Here is a 25,907-nt window from a genome sequence, read left to right as displayed (position 1 = left end):
CTATTATCGTCATCCACATCCACATCTTAGTTGTTTTCCTTCATGAGTTGGGGCGATGTGTACTTCACTATATTTTAACTGCCAAAACCCAGGATCGAACCAGGGACCTTTAGATCTTCAGTCTAACGCTCTCCCAACTGAGCTATTTCAGCATACACATGAATGACGTCCAATCATTTTTTGTAATGACTTTGTAATGAGGTAGCGCTAATTATCACAGGCCTCGTACAAAAAAAGGATGGGTAATGCTGAATGAGGAGGTTAATGCTGAAGTTACACATGATCGTAATTGCTCATATCATTCATTTTTCAACATGAGGTCGGGCGAGACAATCAAGTTTGTAATGAGGAAGGCTAATTATCACAGGCCTCATACTATTATCATCATCCACATCTCAGTTGTTTTCCCTCATGAGTTGGGGCAAGACAATCAGAGTCTCGATGTGTACTTTCCCACATTTTAACTGCCGAAACCCGGGATCGAACCAGGGACCTTTAGAGCTTCAGTCTAACGCTCTCCCAACTGAGCTATTTCGGCATACACATGTGTGTTGTCCAATCATTTTTTGTAATTACTTTGTAATGAGGTAGCGCAAATTATCACAGGCCTCGTACAAAAAAAAGATAGGTAATACTGAAGTTACACATGATCATAATGCTCATATCATTCATTTTTCAACATGAGGTCAGGCGAGACAATCAAGTTTGTAATGAGGAAGGCTAATTATCACAGGCCTCATACTATTATCTTCATCCACATCTCAGTTGTTTTCCCTCATGAGTTGAGGCGAGACAATCAGAGTCTCAATGTGTACTATCCCACATTTTAACTGCCGAAACCCGGGATCGAACCAGGGACCTTTAGATCTTCAGTCTAACGCTCTCCCAACTGAGCTATTTCGGCATACACATGTGTGTTGTCCAATAATTTTTTGTAATGACTTTGTAATGAGGTAGCGCTAATTATCACAGGCCTCGTACAAAAAAAGGATGGGTAATGCTGAATGAGGAGGTTACATATTATCGTAATCTTCATCTCATTCATTTTTCAACATGAGTCAGAGCAAGACAATCAAGTTTTTGTAAGGAGGAGGCACTAATTATCACTAAGGAGGAGGCACTAATTATCACAGGCCTCATACTATTATTGTTATCCACATGTCATTTGTATTCCCTCATGAGTTGGGGCGAAACAATCAGAGTCTCGATGTGTGCTTTACCACATTTTAACTGCCGAAACCCGGGATCGAACCAGGGACCTTTAGATCTTCAGTCTAACGCTCTCCTAACTGAGCTATTTCGGCATACACATGAGTGACGTCCAATCATTTTTTGTATTTACTTTGTAATGAGGTAGCGCTAATTATCACAGGCCTCGTACAAAAAAAAGTTAGGTAATGCTGAAGTTACACATGATCGCAATGCTCATAACATTCATTTTTCAACATGAGGTCGGGCTAGACAATCAAGTTTGTAATGAGGAAGGCTAATTATCACAGGCCTCATACTATTATCGTCATCCACATCTCAGTTGTTTTCCCTCATGAGTTGGGGCGAGACAATCAGAGTCTCGATGTGTACTTTACCACATTTTAACTGCCGAAACCCGGGATCAAACCAGGGACCTTTAGATCTTCAGTCTAACGCTCTCCCAACTGAGCTATTTCGGCATACACATGTGTGTTGTCCAATCATTTTTTGTAATGACTTTGTAATGAGGTAGCGCTAATTATCACAGGCCTCGTACAAAAAAAGATAGGTAATGCTGAAGTTACATATGATCGTAATCCTCATCTCATTCATTTTTCAACATGAGGTAGGGCGAGACAATCAAGTTTATAATGAGGAAGGCTATTTATCACTGGCCTCGTACTATTATCGTCATCCACATCTCAGTTGTTTTCCCTCATGAGTTGGGGAGGGACAATCAGAGGGTCAATGTGTGCTTTACCACATTTAACTGCCGAAACCCGGGATCGAACCAGGGACCTTTAGATCTTCAGTCTAACGCTCTCCCAACTGAGCTATTTCGGCATAGACATGTGTGTTGTCCAATCATTTTTTGTAGTGACTTTGTAATGAGGTAGCGCTAATTATCACAGGCCTCGTACAAAAAAAGATAGGTAATGCTGAAGTTACATTTGATCGTAATCCTCATCTCATTCATTTTTCAACATGAGGTAGGGCGAGACAATCAAGTTTATAATGAGGAAGGCTATTTATCACAGGCCTCGTACTATTATCATCATCCACATCTCAGTTGTTTTCCCTCATGAGTTGGGGCAGGACAATCAGAGGGTCAATGTGTGCTTTACCACATTTAACTGCCGAAACCCAGGATCGAACCAGGGACCTTTAGATCTTCAGTCTAACGCTCTCCCAACTGAGCTGTTTCGGCATACACATGTGTGATGTCCAAACATTTTTTGTAATTACTTTGTAATGAGGTAGCGCTAATTATCACAGGCCTCGTACAAAAGAAAGATAGGTAATGTTGAAGTTACATATGATCGTAATCCTCATCTCATTCATTTTTCAACATGAGTTAGGGCGAGACAATCAAGTTTGTAATGAGGAAGGCTACAGTAATTATCACAGGCCTCGTACTATTATCGTCATCCACATCTTAGTTGTTTTCCTTCATGAGTTGGGGCGATGTGTACTTCACTATATTTTAACTGCCAAAACCCGGGATCGAACCAGGGACCTTCAGATCTTCAGTCTAACGCTCTCCCAACTGAGCTATTTCAGCATACACATGAATGACGTCCAATCATTTTTTGTAATGACTTTGTAATGAGGTAGCGCTAATTATCACAGGCCTCGTACAAAAAAAGGATGGGTAATGCTGAATGAGGAGGTTAATGCTGAAGTTACACATGATCGTAATTGCTCATATCATTCATTTTTCAACATGAGGTCGGGCGAGACAATCAAGTTTGTAATGAGGAAGGCTAATTATCACAGGCCTCATACTATTATTGTTATAATCCACATCTCATTTGTATTCCCTCATGAGTTGGGGCAAAACAATCAGAGTCTCGATGTGTGCTTTACCACATTTTAACTGCCGAAACCCGGGATCGAACCAGGGACCTTTAGATCTTCAGTCTAACGCTCTCCCAACTGAGCTATTTCGGCATACACATGAGTGACGTCCAATCATTTTTTGTAATTACTTTGTAATGAGGTAGCGCTAATTATCAAAGGCCTCGTACAAAAAAAAGTTAGGTAATGCTGAAGTTACACATGATCGTAATGCTCATATCATTCATTTTTCAACATGAGGTCGGGCTAGACAATCAAGTTTGTAATGAGGTAGGCTAATTATCACAGGCCTTATACTATTATCGTCATCCACATCTCAGTTGTTTTCCCTCATGAGTTGGGGCGAGACAATCAGAGTCTCGATGTGTACTTTCCCACATTTTAACTGCCGAAACCCGGGATCGAACCAGGGACCTTTAGATCTTCAGTCTAACGCTCTCCCAACTGAGCTATTTCGGCATACACATGTGTGTTGTCCAATCATTTTTTGTAATGACTTTGTAATGAGGTAGCGCTAATTATCACAGGCCTCGTACAAAAAAAGATAGGTAATGCTGAAGTTACATATGATCGTAATCCTCATCTCATTTTTCAACATGAGGTAGGGCGAGACAATCAAGTTTATAATGAGGAAGGCTATTTATCACTGGCCTCGTACTATTATCGTCATCCACATCTCAGTTGTTTTCCCTCATGAATTGGGGCGGGACAATCAGAGGGTCAATGTGTGCTTCACCACATTTAACTGCCGAAACCCGGGATCGAACCAGGGACCTTTAGATCTTCAGTCTAACGCTCTCCCAACTGAGCTATTTCGGCATACACATGTGTGTTGTCCAATCATTTTTTGTAGTGACTTTGTAATGAGGTAGCGCTAATTATCACAGGCCTCGTACAAAAAAAGATAGGTAATGCTGAAGTTACATTTGATCGTAATCCTCATCTCATTCATTTTTCAACATGAGGTAGGGCGAGACAATCAAGTTTATAATGAGGAAGGCTATTTATCACAGGCCTCGTACTATTATCGTCATCCACATCTCAGTTGTTTTCCCTCATGAGTTGGGGCAGGACAATCAGAGGGTCAATGTGTGCTTTACCACATTTAACTGCCGAAACCCAGGATCGAACCAGGGACCTTTAGATCTTCAGTCTAACGCTCTCCGAACTGAGCTGTTTCGGCATACACGTGTGTTGTCCAATAATTTTTTGTAATTACTTTGTAATGAGGTAGCGCTAATTATCACAGGCCTCGTACAAAAGAAAGATAGGTAATGTTGAAGTTACATATGATCGTAATCCTCATCTCATTCATTTTTCAACATGAGTTAGGGCGAGACAATCAAGTTTGTAATGAGGAAGGCTAATTATCACAGGCCTCATACTATTATCATCATCCACATCTCAGTTGTTTTCCCTCATGAGTTGGGGCAAGACAATCAGAGTCTCGATGTGTACTTTCCCACATTTTAACTGCCGAAACCCGGGATCGAACCAGGGACCTTTAGAGCTTCAGTCTAACGCTCTCCCAACTGAGCTATTTCGGCATACCCATGTGTGTTGTCCAATCATTTTTTGTAATTACTTTGTAATGAGGTAGCGCAAATTATCACAGGCCTCGTACAAAAAAAAGATAGGTAATACTGAAGTTACACATGATCGTAATGCTCATATCATTCATTTTTCAACATGAGGTCAGGCGAGACAATCAAGTTTGTAATGAGGAAGGCTAATTATCACAGGCCTCATACTATTATCTTCATCCACATCTCAGTTGTTTTCCCTCATGAGTTGAGGCGAGACAATCAGAGTCTCAATGTGTACTTTCCCACATTTTAATGCCGAAACCCAGGATCGAACCAGGGACCTTTAGATCTTCAGTCTAACGCTCTCCCAACTGAGCTATTTCGGCATACACATGTGTGTTGTCCAATAATCTTTTGTAATGACTTTGTAATGAGGTAGCGCTAATTATCACAGGCCTCGTACAAAAAAAGGATGGGTAATGCTGAATGAGGAGGTTACATATTATCGTAATCTTCATCTCATTCATTTTTCAACATGAGTCAGAGCAAGACAATCAAGTTTTTGTAAGGAGGAGGCACTAATTATCACTAAGGAGGAGGCACTAATTATCACAGGCCTCATACTATTATTGTTATCCACATCTCATTTGTATTCCCTCATGAGTTGGGGCGAAACAATCAGAGTCTCGATGTGTGCTTTCCCACATTTTAACTGCCGAAACCCGGGATCGAACCAGGGACCTTTAGATCTTCAGTCTAACGCTCTCCCAACTGAGCTATTTCGGCATACACATGAGTGACGTCCAATCATTTTTTGTAATGACTTTGTAATGAGGTAGCGCTAATTATCACAGGCCTCGTACAAAAAAAAGTTAGGTAATGCTGAAGTTACACATGATCGTAATGCTCATATCATTCATTTTTCAACATGAGGTCGGGCGAGACAATCAAGTTTGTAATGAGGAAGGCTAATTATCACAGGCCACATACTATTATCGTCATCCACATCTCAGTTGTTTTCCCTCATGAGTTGGGGCGAGACAATAAGAGTCTCGATGTGTACTTTCCCACATTTTAACTGCCGAAACCCGGGATCGAACCAGGGACCTTTAGATCTTCAGTCTAACGCTCTCCCAACTGCGCCAGGGCTGGGGAACAATTGCCTACCTAGGGGGGGAAGGGGGAAAAAAATGGAAGGGGAGAGGGGGAGAAGGGGGAAGAAGGAAAAAAGAGGAGAAAGAGAGAAAGAAAGAGAAAACGAGCGTGGAAGGGATGAAAAATGCAACAGGCCAGTCTTCGTGTGCATCTCCCCAGTGATCTGTCCAAGTGGTTTATGAGTATATATGATAGATTCATGAAAATTGTGACTTTTGTCGATTTTAGGTATGGTTGCTGAGGATCCGAAGGTCGTGGGTTTGATTCCCACCTACGCCGGGTCAGGTGTTCGATTCCCACCTACGCCATGCAAAAATAAAACTCAATGAATGAAAGAAACGTCCTCATTGTTTTAACCATCTCTAAATGGACCTCAAAATCAATTTTCTCACCATCATCTAACCTATTTGTACTATTGTATTACTACAATATAACATGTAGGCCTACGGTACATTGGCACATATTGACAGATGCCTGTTAAGTATAACCCTTGTGAGACTGTACTTCATTCATAGATGTATTGTACATCTATTTATTCACTGGTGATAGATGTACACAGTATATATATATATATGCATTTATATATTCACTGTACATTTTATGCATTGTTATACTTATAATTATTATTATTTTATATAATTATATAACATAATAATTATTTTCTCTTATTCAGAGATCCACTGCAAATGCAGATCAGTATTTATTTCATCTTGGTTTGGAACAAATTCACTTAGAAGTACCTTGTATTTCATTCATTCTAACTAATGCTGCTGACATTTCTTTTAAAATCTTACTCTGTATGAGTTACAACAAACAAACATCAACAATATTATGACATCTGGACTTATTTCCAATGGGGATCAACAAAGTCAACCATTGAGGTAAAAGCATAACATATTTCATTAAGTAAAAAAATGCAACTGCATGAAAGGTAAATATAATTTTAATCTAAAAGATTCAAATACAACAGGGTATTAATCCCACATACAACATAAACATGGTGACAACAAATATATATGAATACATCATCACTCTTGGGTGGAAACCCTGTATGTCCAAAACGTTACTTATCACTTATTTCTTATCACTATTTAAAAAGTATCTAAAATAGTGACAATAACTGATCTACAAGCTGACACGTCATGGCATCTTGTGGGCCTATAGATCTGCTAACATGGTGAAAATAGACGATCTACAAGCTGACAACACTTTGATGTGTTGTGGGCTTGTAGATCTGCTATTTTCACTACTTTTATGCAACACTCGTGTATGATAAAGTAGGGCATTCATTTACAATAAAATAAAAGGAATGGGACATGGTTTCTGCCCGACAGCGACAATATGTTGATGGCTCTGGTGGCATCACACTTTGCACAAGAATAATAAAACAAGTCTCAACTACATCACAAACTTAAGTAAGGGAGAGGCAAACATCTGCTCATTTATTTTTTGTTGTCTGCTAGCCACTCCTCTTTTGATATGGTGTCTGTATTTTTGGGCAGTGTACAGTATTATGTCCTGTTTCCTGTGTTCTGAACTGGCCACTTTCTGCATGAATTTGCATGCACTGTCCGCTTGTTGAATCTGGCCGTGGAGGCGCTTCGCCTTTGGTGAAGAGGTGCAGAGAGAACAGCTGAGGTCTGGGAGACAGCAAAGGAGAAATAGAGAGAAATATGTATAATCAATACAAATTCAGTGTCACACAGGTGACAGTTTATGTTTGCCTATGTGATAATACAGTATGCCCATCGCACATCAGATCCCACCATGGCGTTATCTTTTTTTAGCAGCCATCATGCAGGGGCCATCTATGTCTGTACACAGACATTTGTATGTGGCACAGATTTACACACTATTATAATGTTCTTATTTTGATCATAAGATCCAATTACAGAATGTCAAGTCTCCATACAGGTTTATGTATGACACTGATATACTGGTTCTCAAATGTTTTATTTGCACAGACCCTTAACTCTGAGTGTCTTTATGGTTATGATTGAATAGTTACTTTGTTAGCAGTTCACAAAGGAAAAGCACAGTACAGTTCCGAATCAGATACAAGGTCTACTAATAGGATTTAAACCCAAGAAAGCACAATGGCGTGTTTACATGTGGGTCCTTTTGTACTAAATGTATAAGAGAAACACATAGATCTATAAACCACTAATTTGTTTGTTATGCTTTGTTGATGAGCCAAATGTAGTTTTCTCCTTTTCACTTTCATTAACATACTATATGACTCCTTATCTTAATGTTTCAATGACACTGACAATACCTTAAAAAATATATATACATATAATAATAGCCTAATATTGCAATAGCAGGACAGTAACTTAGCTATGTAATCCATAGGATAGGCCTATATTAAAATGTCTTTACAAATAAAGCATTAACTAGATTATTGTATTGGCCAGCCATGGATCAAATGAAAGACAGTAGCAGACACCATCACCATGCCTATTGCCTACTTGAAGAATGTTATTGTATGTATGGTAATGCATTTCATGCAGATGACCAGACCATTACCATAGTAATTTGTAGAAGTCACGAAACTTACCTTGAGTGTTAGGATAACAAAGCCAGTGTCCAAGTGTCCATTGCATCCAAAGGTCTCTAAGTGACAATTGTTTGTTTTTAAACGTGACAACGTCGGACGGTGCATTAAGAGAATGTGGCTCACTTCACTCTACAGCTGTTCATAGCCCTCCCGTGTGGTTTCTATTTGCTGCTCTGTGCTCAGATGCTGTCTAGAGCCCGCCTACTGTATCCGGTAATGTGTAAGCCCACATTAAAGCAAGTAGCGTTTCCATATCCGCTCTGGCCCCAGACCGGAACAGCGACCCGAAAAGACGGCGCGTGATTGGTTGGAATCCCGCGAGGGACGTTGTGTTTTGATCGGGGGAGGGAGGGGAGGGGGAGGAGAAATGAAAAAGGAGTCCGGCGATTTTATTGGCAGACACATGGACGTGCGATGGGAGGCGTTCCGATTGGAAAGAAACCACCGCGGGGGAGATCTTCCATTGGCGACAATTGAACTCGCTCTCCTTTTATTTGGACGCGAGGAGCCCCGCGGTTGGCCAGTAAAGGAGGAAGCGAGGTAGGCGAGCGCTCGCCGGGTAGAGCTATTTCGGCATACACATGTTTGTTGTCCAATCATTTTTTGTAATGACTTTGTAATGAGGTAGCGCTAATTATCACTGGCCTCGTACTATTATCGTCATCCACATCTCAGTTGTTTTCCCTCATGAGTTGGGGCGGGACAATCAGAGGGTCAATGTGTGCTTTACCACATTTAACTGCCGAAACCCGGGATCGAACCAGGGACCTTTCGATCTTCAGTCTAACGCTCTCCCAACTGAGCTATTTCAGCATACACATGTGTGTTGTCCAATAATTTTTTGTAATTACTTTGTAATGAGGTAGCGCTAATTATCACAGGCCTCGTACAAAAGAAAGATAGGTAATGTTGAAGTTACATATGATCGTAATCCTCATCTCATTCATTTTTCAACATGAGTTAGGGCGAGACAATCAAGTTTGTAATGAGGAAGGCTACAGTAATTATCACAGGCCTCGTACTATTATCGTCATCCACATCTTAGTTGTTTTCCTTCATGAGTTGGGGCGATGTGTACTTCACTATATTTTAACTGCCAAAACCCAGAATCGAACCAGGGACCTTTAGATCTTCAGTCTAACGCTCTCCCAACTGAGCTATTTCAGCATACACATGAATGACGTCCAATCATTTTTTGTAATGACTTTGTAATGAGGTAGCGCTAATTATCACAGGCCTCGTACAAAAAAAGGATGGGTAATGCTGAATGAGGAGGTTAATGCTGAAGTTACACATGATCGTAATTGCTCATATCATTCATTTTTCAACATGAGGTCGGGCGAGACAATCAAGTTTGTAATGAGGAAGGCTAATTATCACAGGCCTCATACTATTATCATCATCATCTCAGTTGTTTTCCCTCATGAGTTGGGGCAAGACGATCAGAGTCTCGATGTGTACTTTCCCACATTTTAACTGCCGAAACCCGGGATCGAACCAGGGACCTTTAGATCTTCAGTCTAACGCTCTCCCAACTGAGCTATTTCGGCATACACATGTGTGTTGTCCAATCATTTTTTGTAATGACTTTGTAATGAGGTAGCGCTAATTATCACAGGCCTCGTACAAAAGAAGATAGGTAATGCTGAAGTTACATATGATCGTAATCCTCATCTCATTCATTTTTCAACATGAGGTAGGGCGAGACAATCAAGTTTGTAATGAGGAAGGCTACAGTAATTATCACAGGCCTCGTACTATTATCGTCATCCACATCTTAGTTGTTTTCCTTCATGAGTTGGGGCGATGAGTACTTCACTATATTTTAACTGCCAAAACCCGGGATCGAACCAGGGACCTTTAGATCTTCAGTCTAACGCTCTCCCAACTGAGCTATTTCAGCATACACATGAATGACGTCCAATCATTTTTTGTAATGACTTTGTAATGAGGTAGCGCTAATTATCACAGGCCTCGTACAAAAAAAGGATGGGTAATGCTGAATGAGGAGGTTAATGCTGAAGTTACACATGATCGTAATTGCTCATATCATTCATTTTTCAACATGAGGTCGGGCGAGACAATCAAGTTTGTAATGAGGAAGGCTAATTATCACAGGCCTCATACTATTATTGTTATACTATTATTGTTATAATCCACATCTCATTTGTATTCCCTCATGAGTTGGGGCAAAACAATCAGAGTCTCGATGTGTGCTTTACCACATTTTAACTGCCGAAACCCGGGATCGAACCAGGGACCTTTAGATCTTCAGTCTAACGCTCTCCCAACTGAGCTATTTCGGCATACATATGAGTGACGTCCAATCATTTTTTGTAATTACTTTGTAATGAGGTAGCGCTAATTATCACAGGCCTCGTACAAAAAAAAGTTAGGTAATGCTGAAGTTACACATGATCGTAATGCTCATATCATTCATTTTTCAACATGAGGTCGGGCTAGACAATCAAGTTTGTAATGAGGTAGGCTAATTATCACAGGCCTTATACTATTATCGTCATCCACATCTCAGTTGTTTTCCCTCATGAGTTGGGGCGAGACATTCAGAGTCTCGATGTGTACTTTCCCACATTTTAACTGCCGAAACCCGGGATCGAACCAGGGACCTTTAGATCTTCAGTCTAACGCTCTCCCAACTGAGCTATTTCGGCATACACATGTGTGTTGTCCAATCATTTTTTGTAATGACTTTGTAATGAGGTAGCGCTAATTATCACAGGCCTCGTACAAAAAAAGATAGGTAATGCTGAAGTTACATATGATCGTAATCCTCATCTCATTTTTCAACATGAGGTAGGGCGAGACAATCAAGTTTATAATGAGGAAGGCTATTTATCACTGGCCTCGTACTATTATCGTCATCCACATCTCAGATGTTTTCCCTCATGAGTTGGGGCGGGACAATCAGAGGGTCAATGTGTGCTTTACCACATTTAACTGCCGAAACCCGGGATCGAACCAGGGACCTTTAGATCTTCAGTCTAACGCTCTCTCAACTGAGCTATTTCGGCATACACATGTGTGTTGTCCAATCATTTTTTGTAGTGACTTTGTAATGAGGTAGCGCTAATTATCACAGGCCTCATACAAAAAAAGATAGGTAATGCTGAAGTTACATTTGATCGTAATCCTCATCTCATTCATTTTTCAACATGAGGTAGGGCGAGACAATCAAGTTTATAATGAGGAAGGCTATTTATCACAGGCCTCGTACTATTATCGTCATCCACATCTCAGTTGTTTTCCCTCATGAGTTGGGGCAGGACAATCAGAGGGTCAATGTGTGCTTTACCACATTTAACTGCCGAAACCCAGGATCGAACCAGGGACCTTTAGATCTTCAGTCTAACGCTCTCCGAACTGAGCTGTTTCGGCATACACGTGTGTTGTCCAATAATTTTTTGTAATTACTTTGTAATGAGGTAGCGCTAATTATCACAGGCCTCGTACAAAAGAAAGATAGGTAATGTTGAAGTTACATATGATCGTAATCCTCATCTCATTCATTTTTCAACATGAGTTAGGGCGAGACAATCAAGTTTGTAATGAGGAAGGCTACAGTAATTATCACAGGCCTCGTACTATTATCGTCATCCACATCCACATCTTAGTTGTTTTCCTTCATGAGTTGGGGCGATGTGTACTTCACTATATTTTAAGTGGCAAAACCCGGGATCGAACCAGGTACCTTGAGATCTTCAGTCTAACGCTCTCCCAACTGAGCTATTTCAGCATACACATGAATGACGTCCAATCATTTTTTGTAATGACTTTCTAATGAGGTAGCGCTAATTATCACAGGCCTCGTACAAAAAAAGGATGGGTAATGCTGAATGAGGAGGTTAATGCTGAAGTTACACATGATCGTAATTGCTCATATCATTCATTTTTCAACATGAGGTCGGGCGAGACAATCAAGTTTGTAATGAGGAAGGCTAATTATCACAGGCCTCATACTATTATCATCATCATCTCAGTTGTTTTCCCTCATGAGTTGGGGCAAGACAATCAGAGTCTCGATGTGTACTTTCCCACATTTTAACTGCCGAAACCCGGGATCGAACCAGGGACCTTTAGATCTTCAGTCTAACGCTCTCCCAACTGAGCTATTTCGGCATACACATGTGTGTTGTCCAATCATTTTTTGTAATGACTTTGTAATGAGGTAGCGCTAATTATCACAGGCCTCGTACAAAAGAAGATAGGTAATGCTGAAGTTACATATGATCGTAATCCTCATCTCATTCATTTTTCAACATGAGGTAGGGCGAGACAATCAAGTTTGTAATGAGGAAGGCTACAGTAATTATCACAGGCCTCGTACTATTATCGTCATCCACATCTTAGTTGTTTTCCTTCATGAGTTGGGGCGATGTGTACTTCACTATATTTTAACTGCCAAAACCCGGGATCGAACCAGGGACCTTTAGATCTTCAGTCTAACGCTCTCCCAACTGAGCTATTTCAGCATACACATGAATGACGTCCAATCATTTTTTGTAATGACTTTGTAATGAGGTAGCGCTAATTATCACAGGCCTCGTACAAAAAAAGGATGGGTAATGCTGAATGAGGAGGTTAATGCTGAAGTTACACATGATCGTAATTGCTCATATCATTCATTTTTCAACATGAGGTCGGGCGAGACAATCAAGTTTGTAATGAGGAAGGCTAATTATCACAGGCCTCATACTATTATTGTTATACTATTATTGTTATAATCCACATCTCATTTGTATTCCCTCATGAGTTGGGGCAAAACAATCAGAGTCTCGATGTGTGCTTTACCACATTTTAACTGCCGAAACCCGGGATCGAACCAGGGACCTTTAGATCTTCAGTCTAACGCTCTCCCAACTGAGCTATTTCGGCATACATATGAGTGACGTCCAATCATTTTTTGTAATTACTTTGTAATGAGGTAGCGCTAATTATCACAGGCCTCGTACAAAAAAAAGTTAGGTAATGCTGAAGTTACACATGATCGTAATGCTCATATCATTCATTTTTCAACATGAGGTCGGGCTAGACAATCAAGTTTGTAATGAGGTAGGCTAATTATCACAGGCCTTATACTATTATCGTCATCCACATCTCAGTTGTTTTCCCTCATGAGTTGGGGCGAGACATTCAGAGTCTCGATGTGTACTTTCCCACATTTTAACTGCCGAAACCCGGGATCGAACCAGGGACCTTTAGATCTTCAGTCTAACGCTCTCCCAACTGAGCTATTTCGGCATACACATGTGTGTTGTCCAATCATTTTTTGTAATGACTTTGTAATGAGGTAGCGCTAATTATCACAGGCCTCGTACAAAAAAAGATAGGTAATGCTGAAGTTACATATGATCGTAATCCTCATCTCATTTTTCAACATGAGGTAGGGCGAGACAATCAAGTTTATAATGAGGAAGGCTATTTATCACTGGCCTCGTACTATTATCGTCATCCACATCTCAGATGTTTTCCCTCATGAGTTGGGGCGGGACAATCAGAGGGTCAATGTGTGCTTTACCACATTTAACTGCCGAAACCCGGGATCGAACCAGGGACCTTTAGATCTTCAGTCTAACGCTCTCTCAACTGAGCTATTTCGGCATACACATGTGTGTTGTCCAATCATTTTTTGTAGTGACTTTGTAATGAGGTAGCGCTAATTATCACAGGCCTCATACAAAAAAAGATAGGTAATGCTGAAGTTACATTTGATCGTAATCCTCATCTCATTCATTTTTCAACATGAGGTAGGGCGAGACAATCAAGTTTATAATGAGGAAGGCTATTTATCACAGGCCTCGTACTATTATCGTCATCCACATCTCAGTTGTTTTCCCTCATGAGTTGGGGCAGGACAATCAGAGGGTCAATGTGTGCTTTACCACATTTAACTGCCGAAACCCAGGATCGAACCAGGGACCTTTAGATCTTCAGTCTAACGCTCTCCGAACTGAGCTGTTTCGGCATACACGTGTGTTGTCCAATAATTTTTTGTAATTACTTTGTAATGAGGTAGCGCTAATTATCACAGGCCTCGTACAAAAGAAAGATAGGTAATGTTGAAGTTACATATGATCGTAATCCTCATCTCATTCATTTTTCAACATGAGTTAGGGCGAGACAATCAAGTTTGTAATGAGGAAGGCTACAGTAATTATCACAGGCCTCGTACTATTATCGTCATCCACATCCACATCTTAGTTGTTTTCCTTCATGAGTTGGGGCGATGTGTACTTCACTATATTTTAAGTGGCAAAACCCGGGATCGAACCAGGTACCTTGAGATCTTCAGTCTAACGCTCTCCCAACTGAGCTATTTCAGCATACACATGAATGACGTCCAATCATTTTTTGTAATGACTTTCTAATGAGGTAGCGCTAATTATCACAGGCCTCGTACAAAAAAAGGATGGGTAATGCTGAATGAGGAGGTTAATGCTGAAGTTACACATGATCGTAATTGCTCATATCATTCATTTTTCAACATGAGGTCGGGCGAGACAATCAAGTTTGTAATGAGGAAGGCTAATTATCACAGGCCTCATACTATTATCATCATCCACATCTCAGTTGTTTTCCCTCATGAGTTGGGGCAAGACAATCAGAGTCTCGATGTGTACTTTCCCACATTTTCACTGCCGAAACCCGGGATCGAACCAGGGAACTTTAGAGCTTCAGTCTAACGCTCTCCCAACTGAGCTATTTCGGCATACCCATGTGTGTTGTCCAATCATTTTTTGTAATTACTTTGTAATGAGGTAGCGCAAATTATCACAGGCCTCGTACAAAAAAAAGATAGGTAATACTGAAGTTACACATGATCGTAATGCTCATATCATTCATTTTTCAACATGAGGTCAGGCGAGACAATCAAGTTTGTAATGAGGAAGGCTAATTATCACAGGCCTCATACTATTATCTTCATCCACATCTCAGTTGTTTTCCCTCATGAGTTGAGGCGAGACAATCAGAGTCTCAATGTGTACTTTCCCACATTTTAATGCCGAAACCCGGGATCGAACCAGGGACCTTTAGATCTTCAGTCTAACGCTCTCCCAACTGAGCTATTTCGGCATACACATGTGTGTTGTCCAATAATTTTTTGTAATGACTTTGTAATGAGGTAGCGCTAATTATCACATGCCTCGTACAAAAAAAGGATGGGTAATGCTGAATGAGGAGGTTACATATTATCGTAATCTTCATCTCATTCATTTTTCAACATGAGTCAGAGCAAGACAATCAAGTTTTTGTAAGGAGGAGGCACTAATTATCACTAAGGAGGAGGCACTAATTATCACAGGCCTCATACTATTATTGTTATCCACATCTCATTTGTATTCCCTCATGAGTTGGGGCGAAACAATCAGAGTCTCGATGTGTGCTTTCCCACATTTTAACTGCCGAAACCCGGGATCGAACCAGGGACCTTTAGATCTTCAGTCTAACGCTCTCCCAACTGAGCTATTTCGGCATACACATGAGTGACGTCCAATCATTTTTTGTAATGACTTTGTAATGAGGTAGCGCTAATTATCACAGGCCTCGTACAAAAAAAAGTTAGGTAATGCTGAAGTTACACATGATCGTAATGCTCATATCATTCATTTTTCAACATGAGGTCGGGCGAGACAATCAAGTTTGTAATGAGGAAGGCTAATTATCACAAGCCACATACTATTATCGTCATCCACATCTCAGTTGTTTTCCCTCATGAGTCGGGGCGAGACAATAAGAGTCTCGATGTGTACTTTCCCACATTTTAACTGCCGAAACCCGGGATCGAACCAGGGACCTTTAGATCTTCAGTCTAACGCTCTCCCAACTGAGCTATTTCGGCATACACATGTTTGTTGTCCAATCATTTTTTGTAATGACTTTGTAATGAGGTAGCGCTAATTATCACAGGCCTCGTACAAAAAAAGATAGGTAATGCTGAAGTTACATATGATCGTAATCCTCATCTCATTCTTTTTTCAACATGAGGTAGGGCGAGACAATCAAGTTTATAATGAGGAAGGCTATTTATCACTGGCCTCGTACTATTATCGTCATCCACATCTCAGTTGTTTTCCCTCATGAGTTGGGGCGGGACAATCAGAGGGTCAATGTGTGCTTTACCACATTTAACTGCCGAAACCCGGGATCGAACCAGGGACCTTTCGATCTTCAGTCTAACGCTCTCCCAACTGAGCTATTTCAGCATACACATGTGTGTTGTCCAATAATTTTTTGTAATTACTTTGTAATGAGGTAGCGCTAATTATCACAGGCCTCGTACAAAAGAAAGATAGGTAATGTTGAAGTTACATATGATCGTAATCCTCATCTCATTCATTTTTCAACATGAGTTAGGGCGAGACAATCAAGTTTGTAATGAGGAAGGCTACAGTAATTATCACAGGCCTCGTACTATTATCGTCATCCACATCTTAGTTGTTTTCCTTCATGAGTTGGGGCGATGTGTACTTCACTATATTTTAACTGCCAAAACCCAGAATCGAACCAGGGACCTTTAGATCTTCAGTCTAACACTCTCCCAACTGAGCTATTTCAGCATACACATGAATGACGTCCAATCATTTTTTGTAATGACTTTGTAATGAGGTAGCGCTAATTATCACAGGCCTCGTACAAAAAAAGGATGGGTAATGCTGAATGAGGAGGTTAATGCTGAAGTTACACATGATCGTAATTGCTCATATCATTCATTTTTCAACATGAGGTCGGGCGAGACAATCAAGTTTGTAATGAGGAAGGCTAATTATCACAGGCCTCATACTATTATCATCATCCACATCTCAGTTGTTTTCCCTCATGAGTTGGGGCAAGACAATCAGAGTCTCGATGTGTACTTTCCCACATTTTAACTGCCGAAAACCGGGATCGAACCAGGGACCTTTAGATCTTCAGTCTAACGCTCTCCCAACTGAGCTATTTCGGCATACACATGTGTGTTGTCCAATCATTTTTTGTAATGACTTTGTAATGAGGTAGCGCTAATTATCACAGGCCTCGTACAAAAAAAGATAGGTAATGCTGAAGTTACATATGATCGTAATCCTCATCTCATTCATTTTTCAACATGAGGTAGGGCGAGACAATCAAGTTTGTAATGAGGAAGGCTACAGTAATTATCACAGGCCTCGTACTATTATCGTCATCCACATCTTAGTTGTTTTCCTTCATGAGTTGGGGCGATGTGTACTTCACTATATTTTAACTGCCAAAACCCGGGATCGAACCAGGGACCTTTAGATCTTCAGTCTAACGCTCTCCCAACTGAGCTATTTCAGCATACACATGAATGACGTCCAATCATTTTTTGTAATGACTTTGTAATGAGGTAGCGCTAATTATCACAGGCCTCGTACAAAAAAAGGATGGGTAATGCTGAATGAGGAGGTTAATGCTGAAGTTACACATGATCGTAATTGCTCATATCATTCATTTTTCAACATGAGGTCGGGCGAGACAATCAAGTTTGTAATGAGGAAGGCTAATTATCACAGGCCTCATACTATTATTGTTATAATCCACATCTCATTTGTATTCCCTCATGAGTTGGGGCAAAACAATCAGAGTCTCGATGTGTGCTTTACCACATTTTAACTGACGAAACCCGGGATCGAACCAGGGACCTTTAGATCTTCAGTCTAACGCTCTCCCAACTGAGCTATTTCGGCATACACATGAGTGACGTCCAATCATTTTTTGTAATTACTTTGTAATGAGGTAGCGCTAATTATCACAGGCCTCGTACAAAAAAAAGTTAGGTAATGCTGAAGTTACACATGATCGTAATGCTCATATCATTCATTTTTCAACATGAGGTCGGGCTAGACAATCAAGTTTGTAATGAGGTAGGCTAATTATCACAGGCCTTATACTATTATCGTCATCCACATCTCAGTTGTTTTCCCTCATGAGTTGGGGCGAGACAATCAGAGTCTCGATGTGTACTTTCCCACATTTTAACTGCCGAAACCCGGGATCGAACCAGGGACCTTTAGATCTTCAGTCTAACGCTCCCCCAACTGAGCTATTTCGGCATACACATGTGTGTTGTCCAATCATTTTTTGTAATGACTTTGTAATGAGGTAGCGCTAATTATCACAGGCCTCGTACAAAAAAAGATAGGTAATGCTGAAGTTACATATGATCGTAATGCTCATCTCATTTTTCAACATGAGGTAGGGCGAGACAATCAAGTTTATAATGAGGAAGGCTATTTATCACTGGCCTCGTACTATTATCGTCATCCACATCTCAGATGTTTTCCCTCATGAGTTGGGGCGGGACAATCAGAGGGTCAATGTGTGCTTTACCACATTTAACTGCCGAAACCCGGGATCGAACCAGGGACCTTTAGATCTTCAGTCTAACGCTCTCCCAACTGAGCTATTTCGGCATACACATGTGTGTTGTCCAATCATTTTTTGTAGTGACTTTGTAATGAGGTAGCGCTAATTATCACAGGCCTCGTACAAAAAAAGATAGGTAATGCTGAAGTTACATTTGATCGTAATCCTCATCTCATTCATTTTTCAACATGAGGTAGGGCGAGACAATCAAGTTTATAATGAGGAAGGCTATTTATCACAGGCCTCGTACTATTATCGTCATCCACATCTCAGTTGTTTTCCCTCATGAGTTGGGGCAGGACAATCAGAGGGTCAATGTGTGCTTTACCACATTTAACTGCCGAAACCCAGGATCGAACCAGGGACCTTTAGATCATCAGTCTAACGCTCTCCGAACTGAGCTGTTTCGGCATACACGTGTGTTGTCCAATAATTTTTTGTAATTACTTTGTAATGAGGTAGCGCTAATTATCACAGGCCTCGTACAAAAGAAAGATAGGTAATGTTGAAGTTACATATGATCGTAATCCTCATCTCATTCATTTTTCAACATGAGTTAGGGCGAGACAATCAAGTTTGTAATGAGGAAGGCTACAGTAATTATCACAGGCCTCGTACTATTATCGTCATCCACATCCACATCTTAGTTGTTTTCCTTCATGAGTTGGGGCGATGTGTACTTCACTATATTTTAAGTGGCAAAACCCGGGATCGAACCAGGTACCTTGAGATCTTCAGTCTAACGCTCTCCCAACTGAGCTATTTCAGCATACACATGAATGACGTCCAATCATTTTTTGTAATGACTTTCTAATGAGGTAGCGCTAATTATCACAGGCCTCGTACAAAAAAAGGATGGGTAATGCTGAATGAGGAGGTTAATGCTGAAGTTACACATGATCGTAATTGCTCATATCATTCATTTTTCAACATGAGGTCGGGCGAGACAATCAAGTTTGTAATGAGGAAGGCTAATTATCACAGGCCTCATACTATTATCATCATCCACATCTCAGTTGTTTTCCCTCATGAGTTGGGGAAAGACAATCAGAGTCTCGATGTGTACTTTCCCACATTTTAACTGCCGAAACCCGGGATCGAACCAGGGACCTTTAGAGCTTCAGTCTAACGCTCTCCCAACTGAGCTAAAGCTGGGGAACAATTGACTGTAAGGGGGGGGGAAGAAGGAAGAAGGAGGGGAAGAAGGGGGGAGGAGAAAAAAGAGAAGAAAGAAGGGAAAAGGAGAGAAATCTTGAGGAAAAAGAAGAGAAAGGATGGTATTCTAACTCAGCTTCATGTAAAATCCCAATGCAAGCAATTATGTATCCGAATATTTTCAAAAAGCACTGAAATGTTAAACCTAGCTTTTCCAAAAAGGGGAAGTACGGATCCCAAGGTCGTCGGTTCGATCCCAGGTTTAACCAAAAGTAACCTGACAGTAACAAGTGCTCCTGCAGTGTGTTAGATCATATTACACCATGACAAATGTGATATAAAATGTAAATAAGTGTAGAGAGCAGTCCAGCCACAACAAGAGCAATAATATGTAAATTATGGCCATACCCATACCACAGTTAATGGTAATGATATAGTAAGTAGACAATGACAGTGTTGAATGGCAATCGTTGGCATCAGTTTCAGAGTAATTTGATTAATAATGCAATCAAAATCCATCTGTAGGCCTATTTTCAGGGCGTCAGTATAGACCTATAGACCTATTGGTAACAAAGGCTATGAGTTTCGTTGCTTGCATGCAATACATAGCCTATACTGTTCTGTTGATGCACATTTCTCATTTAAATTTTTTTTTTTTTCAAAAAGCTTAACTTAAAAATTCAATTGACTCCATTATTCTTACACATAATTGTGGTAGGAGACTGCTGTAGGCTATAGTGCTATTGAATTGAATTACAAGGACTTCTGACATAAACATGGCGGTAAAAGGACTTATTTGGGATGTTCCTTTAAGGCAGGGTGTTTAACTGTACTGTACTATTATATGTTTGCCAGACCCATGAAATGGGTAGGCCTACATAAGCAAATGTCGGTCTGTCTGTCTGTCCTGGTTTTCTATATAAAGGGTATATATGATGATGACATGATGATGACATGCCTACAAAAGGCATGATGTCATAAATGATGATGACAGACAGGGGGTCTGGCACAACCAGGTTGACCTGGTCTAGTTTTTATTGAATATACTTGTAGGCATACTGTTCTTTATTTTTGTCTTTTAATTTTGTCTATTAAAATATTCAATCAATCAATCAATCAATCAATCAATCAATCAATATAGGCTATAACAAAATACAGCCTACCCTATATCTCTCTAAGACAGGCTATTAGGCAAACACAATAGGCCTGAATGTATGAATTAAAACGAAATAATGTTCCAAAATAGCCTGTCAAGGTTTCAAGCCAGGATAACATGCATCATTTAATTATTATGACATAAAGTGCATAAGTGAGCATTACTTTCTGTTGATAAACATTTCCAGTGCAAAGTAGCCTACACAATGAAAACCCTATGTAATTCAAAGTTCTCCTATTTTAGTTTGAGTGAATAAATAAACTCAAGACAGACAGTAGATCTGCCCCAGCTCCCGTTAGCATCGCGCTAGCATTTACAACATGTTAGCATCGTCTATGGGAAACCCCATGTAAATGTAGCGTTTTATGCTAATTCGCTAATTACACAAACGGGAGCTCTAAAAAAGCAATTTCAACACATTTTGTGACATCCACGGTCTCTACTAATATCCACGGGCATTGCAATCCAATGAACCACTTGTGCACAAATGTACTTCTCTTTTATTTGATCATATTCCATTGAAAATATACCCTGACTGAAGGCATATTTGTGGGCTGGTCGATTGGTTGGAAAAAATGAGTCCTCAATGGAGAGGGGGAGTTTCATTGGCCAGGAATGAAGAAGGTAAATGAGCCAGTAGAGGGGGGGTTTCATTGGCTGGGAATGTAGAATGTAAATGAGCCGGTCTTTTGTTATTGGCAGGAGTTGAAGCCGGGTCTTTTTTGATTGGCAGGAACTGAAGAAGGGAGCTCAGTGGCTGGTCAGGAAATGAAGCTTCCTTACAGTCCATCAGGGGCTGGGTAGAGCTATTTCGGCATACCCATGTGTGTTGTCCAATCATTTTTTGTAATTACTTTGTAATGAGGTAGCGCAAATTATCACAGGCCTCGTACAAAAAAAAGATAGGTAATACTGAAGTTACACATGATCGTAATGCTCATATCATTCATTTTTCAACATGAGGTCAGGCGAGACAATCAAGTTTGTAATGAGGAAGGCTAATTATCACAGGCCTCATACTATTATCTTCATCCACATCTCAGTTGTTTTCCCTCATGAGTTGAGGCGAGACAATCAGAGTCTCAATGTGTACTTTCCCACATTTTAATGCCGAAACCCGGGATCGAACCAGGGACCTTTAGATCTTCAGTCTAACGCTCTCCCAACTGAGCTATTTCGGCATACACATGTGTGTTGTCCAATAATTTTTTGTAATGACTTTGTAATGAGGTAGCGCTAATTATCACAGGCCTCGTACAAAAAAAGGATGGGTAATGCTGAATGAGGAGGTTACATATTATCGTAATCTTCATCTCATTCATTTTTCAACATGAGTCAGAGCAAGACAATCAAGTTTTTGTAAGGAGGAGGCACTAATTATCACTAAGGAGGAGGCACTAATTATCACAGGCCTCATACTATTATTGTTATCCACATCTCATTTGTATTCCCTCATGAGTTGGGGCGAAACAATCAGAGTCTCGATGTGTGCTTTCCCACATTTTAACTGCCGAAACCCGGGATCAAACCAGGGACCTTTAGATCTTCAGTCTAACGCTCTCCCAACTGAGCTATTTCGGCATACACATGAGTGACGTCCAATCATTTTTTGTAATGACTTTGTAATGAGGTAGCGCTAATTATCACAGGCCTCGTACAAAAAAAAGTTAGGTAATGCTGAAGTTACACATGATCGTAATGCTCATATCATTCATTTTTCAACATGAGGTCGGGCGAGACAATCAAGTTTGTAATGAGGAAGGCTAATTATCACAGGCCACATACTATTATCGTCATCCACATCTCAGTTGTTTTCCCTCATGAGTTGGGGCGAGACAATAAGAGTCTCGATGTGTACTTTCCCACATTTTAACTGCCGAAACCCGGGATCGAACCAGGGACCTTTAGATCTTCAGTCTAACGCTCTCCCAACTGAGCTATTTCGGCATACACATGTTTGTTGTCCAATCATTTTTTGTAATGACTTTGTAATGAGGTAGCGCTAATTATCACAGGCCTCGTACAAAAAAAGATAGGTAATGCTGAAGTAATGCTGAAGTTACATATGATCGTAATCCTCATCTCATTCTTTTTTCAACATGAGGTAGGGCGAGACAATCAAGTTTATAATGAGGAAGGCTATTTATCACTGGCCTCGTACTATTATCGTCATCCACATCTCAGTTGTTTTCCCTCATGAGTTGGGGCGGGACAATCAGAGGGTCAATGTGTGCTTTACCACATTTAACTGCCGAAACCCGGGATCGAACCAGGGACCTTTAGATCTTCAGTCTAACGCTCTCCCAACTGAGCTATTTCGGCATACACATGTGTGTTGTCCAATCATTTTTTGTAATTACTTTGTAATGAGGTAGCGCAGATTATCACAGGCCTCGTACAAAAAAAAGATAGGTAATACTGAAGTTACACATGATCGTAATGCTTATATCATTCATTTTTCAACATGAGGTCAGGCGAGACAATCAAGTTTGTAATGAGGAAGGCTAATTATCACAGGCCTCATACTATTATCATCATCCACATCTCAGTTGTTTTCGCTCATGAGTTGGGGCAAGACAATCAGAGTCTCGATGTGTACTTTCCCACATTTTAACTGCCGAAACCCGGGATCGAACCATGGACCTTTAGATGTTCAGTCTAACGCTCTCCCAACTGAGTTATTTCGGCATACACATGTGTGTTGTCCAATCATTTTTTGTAATGACTTTGTAATGAGGTAGCGCTAATTATCACAGGCCTCGTACAAAAAAAGATAGGTAATGCTGAAGTTACATATGATCGTAATCCTCATCTCATTCATTTTTCAACATGAGGTAGGGCGAGACAATCAAGTTTATAATGAGGAAGGCTATTTATCACAGGCCTCGTACTATTATCGTCATCCACATCTCAGTTGTTTTCCCTCATGAGTTGGGGCGGGACAATCAGAGGGTCAAGTAAGCAATTTACCCCGAGTGAGAGGACATTATGCTCTCATAATGTCCGCAGTGAGGGTGTTATCGGACGAGGCGCAGCCGAGTCCGATAACACCCTCACTCAGGACATTATGAGAGCATAATGTCCGACCCCGAGTGGTAAATAGCTTTTCTACCACTTTTTCCCGTATACAGTTTAGGCATTTAGCAGAAATGCCTAAACTGTATACATGAAAGAAAACACATAGTTGTAACTTGCAAGGATCTTAAGTTACAATCATTATTGCCTATAAAACTTCCGCGAGACAGCAGATAGTTCCACAAACAACATCTTCTACTCACCAACAGATGGCGCCACATACTAATCCATGCGTCTAGCTTACAGCTAAGCTAACGTCAGTTAGAAGTACCGTTCCGGCCGTAAATAGAGGCTGTTCGCTTCCAGAAAGGCATAGGTTCAGAGAAAAGGGGCTTTAAAGTTGGCGGATTGCATTGGATCCAAATAAATCGGCGACTATAGCATGCACGTTAGTAAACATAGGACCGTTGCCACCGTCATTTGTTGGTTGGGGGAAAGGTGTTCCGACTACCTCCTGAAGTCCCCGGATGTACACTGAGGTGCATTGATCTCGGACAAGTCCTCATACAACTTTGCGGCAGTTGTTTTGTCATAACCTCCGGAATTTAGCCAATCAGAATCCAGTATTTGAACACGTGACTAGAAAAAGTGGTAGAATGTGTGCTTTACCACATTTAACTGCCGAAACCCAGGATCGAACCAGGGACCTTTCGATCTTCAGTCTAACGCTCTCCCAACTGAGCTATTTCGGCATACACATGTGTGTTGTCCAATCATTTTTTGTAATTACTTTGTAATGAGGTAGCGCAAATTATCACAGGCCTCGTACAAAAAAAAGATAGGTAATACTGAAGTTACACATGATCGTAATGCTCATATCATTCATTTTTCAACATGAGGTCAGGCGAGACAATCAAGTTTGTAATGAGGAAGGCTAATTATCACAGGCCTCATGCTATTATCGTCATCCACATCTCAGTTGTTTTCCCTCATGAGTTGAGGCGAGACAATCAGAGTCTCAATGTGTACTTTCCCACATTTTAACTGCCGAAACCCGGGATCGAACAAGGGACCTTTAGATCTTCAGTCTAACGCTCTCCCAATGATGACTTTGTAATGAGGTAGCGCTAATTATCACAGGCCTCGTACAAAAAAAGGATGGGTAATGCTGAATGAGGAGGTTACATATTATCGTAATCTTCATCTCATTCATTTTTCAACATGAGTCAGAGCAAGACAATCAAGTTTTTGTAAGGAGGAGGCACTAATTATCACTAAGGAGGAGGCACTAATTATCACAGGCCTCATACTATTATTGTTATCCACATCTCATTTGTATTCCCTCATGAGTTGGGGCGAAACAATCAGAGTCTCGATGTGTGCTTTACCACATTTTAACTGCCGAAACCCGGGATCGAACCAGGGACCTTTAGATCTTCAGTCTAACGCTCTCCCAACTGAGCTATTTCGGCATACACATGAGTGACGTCCAATCATTTTTTGTAATGACTTTGTAATGAGGTAGCGCTAATTATCACAGGCCTCGTACAAAAAAAAGTTAGGTAATGCTGAAGTTACACATGATCGTAATGCTCATATCATTCATTTTTCAACATGAGGTCGGGCGAGACAATCAAGTTTGTAATGAGGAAGGCTAATTATCACAGGCCACATACTATTATCGTCATCCACATCTCAGTTGTTTTCCCTCATGAGTTGGGGCGAGACAATAAGAGTCTCGATGTGTACTTTCCCAAATTTTAACTGCCGAAACCCGGGATCGAACCAGGGACCTTTAGATCTTCAGTCTAACGCTCTCCCAACTGAGCTATTTCGGCATACACATGTGTGTTGTCCAATCATTTTTTGTAATGACTTTGTAATGAGGTAGCGCTAATTATCACAGGCCTCG

General features: G+C 40.6%; 1 protein-coding gene across 1 annotated transcript in view; it reads left to right on the top strand.

Annotated features, from left to right (window-relative positions):
• hcn2b (hyperpolarization activated cyclic nucleotide-gated potassium channel 2b) overlaps window positions 1-25,907 on the top strand; it is a 210,596-nt gene that overhangs the window by 144,577 nt on the left and 40,112 nt on the right. The window lies entirely within an intron of this gene.

The sequence above is a fragment of the Nannobrachium achirus genome (assembly GCF_963921795.1).
Source record: "Nannobrachium achirus genome assembly, chromosome: 1".
Lineage (NCBI taxonomy): Eukaryota > Metazoa > Chordata > Actinopteri > Myctophiformes > Myctophidae > Nannobrachium > Nannobrachium achirus.
The sequence above is the reverse complement of the archived record's forward strand: the minus strand, read 5'-3'. Positions and strand labels throughout refer to the sequence as shown.